This window comes from Rhinoraja longicauda, chromosome 4 (genome assembly GCF_053455715.1).
Source record: "Rhinoraja longicauda isolate Sanriku21f chromosome 4, sRhiLon1.1, whole genome shotgun sequence".
Taxonomy (NCBI): Eukaryota; Metazoa; Chordata; class Chondrichthyes; order Rajiformes; family Arhynchobatidae; genus Rhinoraja; species Rhinoraja longicauda.
Window position 1 is genome coordinate 40436939 of NC_135956.1, and position 7208 is coordinate 40444146.

General features: G+C 43.5%; 1 long non-coding RNA gene across 1 annotated transcript; it reads left to right on the forward strand.

The window, feature by feature from the left end:
- Nucleotides 1-3592: 3592 nt before the first annotated feature.
- On the forward strand, nt 3593-6837 carry LOC144593132 (uncharacterized). Its single transcript, XR_013547202.1, has 3 exons — nt 3593-3705; nt 6260-6474; nt 6700-6837. It is a non-coding gene; the product is annotated as an uncharacterized LOC144593132 (long non-coding RNA).
- The last annotated feature ends 371 nt before the right edge of the window (nt 6838-7208 follow it).

The window sequence follows — 7208 nt, forward strand, 5'->3', positions numbered from 1 at the left end:
ATGCAATCTAATCTACCAGATGGGTCTACCTTGCGGCTCCTTATCAAAGGCCTTGCCTACTCCATATGGATATATTCCACTGCCCTGACCTTATCAATCCTTTTGGTAACCTCTTCAAAACATCTTATCAGATTCATAAGATATATTTTCCTATGCACCTAAATGGACAATAATCAACAATGGCACTTTTTTTCAGCAATATTTAATTCTATTGGTGCAATGACATCCAAAGGCTTCTGAAAGTGACCTAATGTCGGTACTACCCCACTAAATCATTAAATCATCAGCAAAGCTGGAAAGCAGCATGATGCACTCCTAGATTAACTGGAATTGAACAAAAAAAAGGTAAATTGCATCCAATTCACCTTATTCAAGGTGGAAATGATGCACATCGATGACATCAATAGCTGCATAAAGGGCGGCACAGTGACACAGCGGTAGAGTTGCTACCTTTCAGCACCAGAGAACTGGGTTTGATCCTGACTAAGGGGGCTATGTGTGCAGAATTTGTTTGTTCTCCCTGTGAACATGTGAGTTTTCTCCGGGTGCTTCAGTTTCCTCCCATATTCCAAAGACGTGCAGGTTTATAGGTGAATTGGCTTCTATAAATTGCCTGCTCGTGTGCAGAGTAGTGTTATTATACAGGGGATCGCTGGCTGGCACTGATTCAGTGGGCCGAACGGCCTGTTTCCACACTGTATCTCTAAACAACTAAATTATGGTGAGAAAAAAATTGTCATACTGGGGTTAATGATGCATGGAAGGACTAGGCCTATTATTTGTTGGGCAGCATACCATGCACTAAACAGTTTTCATATAGTATTGTGCAGTAAAGTATGAGTGCAAACAGATAATGTATAACTTTTAGGCACTGATTTTCAAATGCTCATTGCCTGTACCAGCCATATCACATAATCCTTGATAAAGGATAAAGGCTTACAATATGTTGTAAACTTGGATATCCACACTCTTCTAATTTTGAGACTTAATTTAATCACTCTGCCTTTAGTGGATGTGCCTTTGTCTGCTGAGAACTAAACATCTAATATTACATCTGCTTCTTTCTATAAGACCCTCTTTGACCAATCTTTCAGTCACCTGGCCAAGAATCAATGTGTAGGAAGGAACTGCAGATGTTTGTTTACACTGAAGATAGACACAAATTGCTGGAGTAACAGTGGGCCAGGCAGCATCTCTGGATAGAAGGAATGGGTGACCTTTTGGGTTGAGAGCATTCTTCAGACAGAGTTAGGGGAGAGGGAGACACAAAGATATAGAAGGGGAAGGTGTGAAAATGAGACATCAAAGGGGACGAAAAATCAACGAAAATGTAGAATAGATTATTGTTAGCTAGAGGAAGGTGACCACGAAGCATACAGAGATAACATTTAATCAAGGTGACAGTCAGACTAGTCGGAGAACTAGGATGGGGGATGGGTGGAGAGAGAGGGAAAGCAAGGGTTACTTGAAGTTAGAGAAGTCAATATTCATATTGTAAGTTGCCCAAGTGAATTATGAGGTGCTGTTCCTCCATCAACACAGCTTTACTCACCACTTTTTCAGGAAGGATGTTAGAATAAGCCGCAAAATGCCGCTTCTCATTCAGTCAATGCTGGCGCCAAGAGGTTCTTCCAGCAAATCTTTACAAACTCTACTACATCATCTCTCTCTGAAACACACAGATTATCTCTTCTTGACTCATGCTCCTGATTATTCATGTTGCCTTTTATCCCTTTCTGGTGAGTGCAGCAGGGAAGAATTTGCTGTCACAAGGACATTGATCCTTTCTCTCGTTCCTTTATTTTCCCTTCTTGCTTCTTCACCTGATACTTTGGCTCGAGTTACATTTAAGGATAGATTATTCAGAAAACTACAAGGATCACTGATGCTTTCATCAATTCCTTTCTGTTTTTCTTAAATCCGGTAATCTCGTGAAACAGTCTCACACAGTCTTGTTCATTTCTCCTGACCTGCCATTTGCTGGGGTCATTTCAGCTGGGGATTCAATTTCTTCGTATTGTTTTTCCTTGTTTGCTGTTACTGACAATTTAAAACTCTCCTCATGACTGTAACAGAAAACAATCATGTTTTGGACCATGTGCATAGTGCGACTCATAATAACACCAAAGTTGATAACACACAATAATAATTTCTGCGCATCCTTTGTGCAGTTTTAATGGCTAAGTAACGAGGTTTGAGAATTTCCTGTTATCAAGATAAGATACATTATGGCTAGCAAACATGAAGCATTGTAATGATTCCTGATTACTCCTGGTAGTTATTGTTGTGCGAAGTGCAAAGAAAGCACATCCGCTCACTGACAAGCCTTCACACCCAATTAATTTAAATGTGACTTGTGTGAAGCACGATTTGAACAAAGAGTGCTTCCATTGTTATCTAACTGTTCATTAAAACTAATCGGATTAAATGAATGTGACAAAGTCAATAGAGAAGAACTTCGTAGTATAGTTTAGTTTAGAGATACAACGCGGAGACAGGCCCTTCGACCCACCAAGTACACGCCGACCAGCGATCCCCACACATTAAAGCTATCCTACATATCCTGGGCACAATTTACACTCATACCAAGTCAATTAACTGCTTGCTGTAAGGTAGCAACTCTACCACTATGCCACCGTGCTGTTCTTCTTGTGCTGTAGGAGTCCAGAATGGACTATTCTTTTTCACACAAAGGGTGGTGGGTGTATGGAACAAGCTGCTAGAGGAGGGAGTTGAGGCAGGAACAATCCCAACATTTAAGAAGCAGTTAGACACGTACATGGATAGGACAGTTTTGGAGGGATATGGACCAAATGCTGGCAGGTTAGGACTAGTGTAGCTGGGACATGTTGGCTGGTGTGGACATGTTGGGCCAAGGGGCCTGTTTCCACGCTGTATCACTCTATGACTCGAATGAGGGAGGGTAACGTTATTATTAAACAAAGACTTCAAATGTGTTACTCCAACACTTTAGACTTTAGAGATACGGTGCGGAAACAGCCCCTTTGGCCCACCAAGTCCGCACGGACCAGCAAGCACCCCGTAAATTAGCATTGCCCTACACTAGCGACAATTTACAATTTTACTGAAGCTAATTAATCTAGATATCTGTATGGGAGGAATCCGGAGCACCCGGATTACATCTGAAGCTGTAAAGCAGCAACTCTACCGCTGCACTAATGTGCCGACTTGTCACCTATTACGTGCCATGCTTTGTCCTACCCCTTCTCTATTATAGCCCCCCCCCCTCCCTCCCCACAGTCAGTCTGAATAAGAGTTTCAACCCAAAACATTCCCCAGAGATGCTGACTGACCCTGAGTTACTCGAGCACTTTGTGTATTTCTTTTAGCTTAAATAGAGTGATGATTTGCTTTCACCATGACTCTCTTTTTGTGTTCTATCAACACCTGGCCAGGTTTCGGTTCTTGATTTTGCAGTGGAGATTTCTCCCCAGAGATGCTGCCTGTTACTCAGTTACTCCAGCATTCTGTGTCTATCTTCGGTTCCTTGATTGCCTGAAAAATGAAGGGTGTCATGATAGTGTTAAAAAAAGGAGGATGGAGGAGGTGCATATTTATACCATCCACAACAAATGAATCGGAGGTAGAAAGCTGGGATTGCTCATGAGGGAACTGTGATCTTCAATGGGCACAGGCACTGTAAGGGCAGGTTCCGTGATGGTGATCGCCGTCTCATTCATAAAGGTAAGGTTGTAAGGTCTTTTCCTAACTGGAAGTGGCTTTGATTATTCTCAGCCTCACCCTGCAAGGGGGAGAGAGAAAACTATGCAGTGTGTTTGGATGATGTGCCTGGAATGCTGCAGCACCAAATGTGTGTGTAGACGGAGTCGCAGGTGTGACATTTCACAGCAATAATGAGCATATCAAGGTTTAAATTTTTAATACAAAATAGAGGTTGCCAGGATGTGAATCGTCAGGCACGGTGCATTCAGAGTTTGCCTTTTGCTTCACACCTTGCTGTCGCAGTTAATATTAAACATTGTCTTCAAGTCATTTGACAGCATTGCATTCAAGCCACTGTGGCTTGACCCTTGGCACCTATGGGCTCAGAAGTCACTGCCCATTACTCATCAATGCGCTTTATTTTTTTGTATGACTTCTTTGCTTCACTAGTTCATCGCCTTTTCAATAAAGTTCAATGTGTAGGAAGAAACTGCAGATGCTGGTTTAAACTGAAGATAGACACAAAAAGCTGGAGTAACTCAGCGGGTCAGACAGTTTCGGGTCGAGACCCTTCTTCAGATTCAGAGTCCGAAGAAGGGTCTCGACCCGAAGCGTCACCTATTCCTTTTCTCCAGAGATGCTGTCTGACCCGCTGAGTTACTCCAATAATGTTCAGAATTTCATCGGCCTTTTTAACCATTTGCCGTTTGCTTACTTATTCTGCACGTTTGGAGATCAAGCTCCAAGGCCCTCTTGAAAAGTTCACTAAGACATTCGGCAGAATGTGCATCACACTAAATATCTGCAAAGCAAAGGACCGTACAAGCTTTATGAGATTTGCATCCATACCCTGTGCAGCCTTCAGCCATCCAAGGAAAAGAAAATTTAAGAACAAGATCTCAAGACTGACATCAAACTCACAGTTGCTAGGCAACAGTGACCCAACTTCCTATGCACTTCAGAGGCATGGATTGTCCACTGCAGGCACACCAAAGCTTCAAGAGATCCAAGCAACACTGTGAGCCAGAAGGCGAGTAAGCAACCCATCTACACCTCTCTCTACATACACCCTCAACTCGGGGGATGGGCTCAGAAGGGTACAACCTTTTAGCTTAATAGTGACGGTTTGCTTTCATCATCACTCTCCTTTTGTGTTCTATCATCACCTGACCAGGTTTCAGTTCTTGATTGCCAGAAAAAAAGAAAGGTACATTGATAGTGTTAAAGAGTGCAAAAAAGGGGAGAAAGGAGGAGGTGCATATTTACACCATCCACAGTAGTTTAGTTTCGAGATACAGCATGGAAACAAGCCCTTCAGCCCACCAAGTCTGTCCCGACCAATAATAACCCCATACACTAGTTCTATCCTGCACACTGGGGATAATTTACAGAAGCCAATTAACCTACAACCTGCACGTTTTTGGAATGTGGGAGGATGCCAGAGCACCTGGAGAAAACCCATGCGATCAAAGGGAGAAGTGCAAAATCCGTGCAGGCAGTACCCATAGTCAGGATCAAACCCAGGTCTCTGGCACTGTAAGGCAGCAACTCTACCTCTGCACCATCGTGCAATGAATAAAAGCTAGAATAGTGAGAGCCGGGATTGCTTATGAGGAAACTGCTATCTTCTGTGGGCACAGGCACTGTAAGGGCAGGTTCAGGGATGGAGGACCCTTGGCATTGATGGGCTTGGAAGGCTCCTCTTAGTGTGGTTGAGAAAGCATCTTATCCTCCTCATGTACACTTCCCCCACTTCACAAATCCGCCTCAGGTGCAGTACAAATAGCAGTGACGCCGTCTCTCTCCCAGACTGTGTCTTATTGTTCAGTGAACGGAAAGGGGGCAGAAAAGATTTACGAGGATTTTGCCAGGACACAAGGGGCTGAGCTATAGGGAAAGGTTGAGTAGGCTAGGAGTTTGTTCCTTGGAGCGCAGGAGAATGAGGGGCAATCTTTTAGTGTACAAGTCTTTTGACCATAGTAAGGGAATTGAGAACAAGAGAACATAAGTGTAAGGTGAGGGGGGATAGATTTAATAGGAACCAGAGGGATGACTTTTTTTTTTAACACAAAGGGTGGTGGGGACATTGAATGAGCTACCAGAAGAGGCAGGTGCTATCTTTATGTATAAGAGACATTTGCACTAGAACATGGATAGGATACATTTAGAGGATTATAGGTGCGGGCAGGTGGGACTAGGCATGGGCTAGTTGTTTTATGGTTTTAAAATGGTGGGTGAGTTTTAAGTAGTACTTGCAATTATGTAATGAGGCCCCGTACTGAGGCCAGAAGCTAAAGGACACCACATTTGTGCTGGCTCCATGCTCTATTCAGTGATGCTGTGATCAACAGCGCAGAGTTGAAATGTTAGTCCAAAAGCAAAACACTGCAGATGTCAAAACGCTGAAATAAAAAACAGAAGATGGGAAGCTGGAAATATTTAACAGGTTAGGCAACATTGGTGGGGAAGGAAATCTTATATGAAGATTGTTGACCTAAAATGTTCACCATGCTTTGCATTCTTCACAGATATTGCACTTCCTGTTGAGTATGTTTTACTTCTTTGTTTTAATTAGAAAGGAAGGATGAATACTGCGTGCATCAGAAGCATTATGGGCGGCACGGTAGCGCAGCGGTAGAGTTGCTGCTTTACAGCGAATGCAGCGCCGGAGACTCAGGTTCGATCCTGACTACGGGTGCTGCACTGTAAGGAGTTTGTACCTTCTCCCCGTGACCTGCGTGGGTTTTCTCCGAGATCTTTGGTTTCCTCCCACACTCCAAAGACGTACAGGTATGTAGGTTAATTGGCTGGGTAAATGTAAAAATTGTCCCTAGTGGGTGTAGGATAGTGTTAATGTGCGGGGATCGCTGGGCGGCACGGACTTGGTGGGCTGAAAAAGGCCTGTTTCCGGCTGTATATATATGATATGATATGATATGATTAGGTGGGGTTAATCATGCATTTATTCAATTTTTCTATGTTTATGCACTGTCTAATTTTCTGTCTGATTTGCAGCCCCTGGTGATGCTTGAAGGTCTACATACTAACAAGGATCACTGCTTTTAGGTGTGGAAGAAATCAGCAGCAGAGTTGTGGAGTCATTGTATTAGGTCATTGAGTCCTGGAGCGACTAGGCTTGTATACACTGGATGAGAGGGATCTTATCGAAACGTATAAGATTATTAAGGGGTTAGACATATTAGAGGCAGGAAACATGTTCCCAATGTTGGGGGAGTCCAGAACCAGGGGCCACAGTTTAAGAATAAGGGGTAGGCCATTTAGAACAGAGATGAGGAAAAACTTTTTCAGTCAGAGAGTTGTGAATCTGTGGAATTCTCTGCATCAAAGGGCAGTGGAGGTCAATTCTCTGAATACATTCAAGAGAGAGCTAGATAGAGCTCTTAAGGATAGTGGAGTCAGGGGGTATGGGGAGAAAGCAGGAACGGGGTACTGATTGAGAATGATCAGCCATGATCACATTGAATGGCGGTGCTGGCTGGAAGGGCCGAATGGCCTACTCCTGC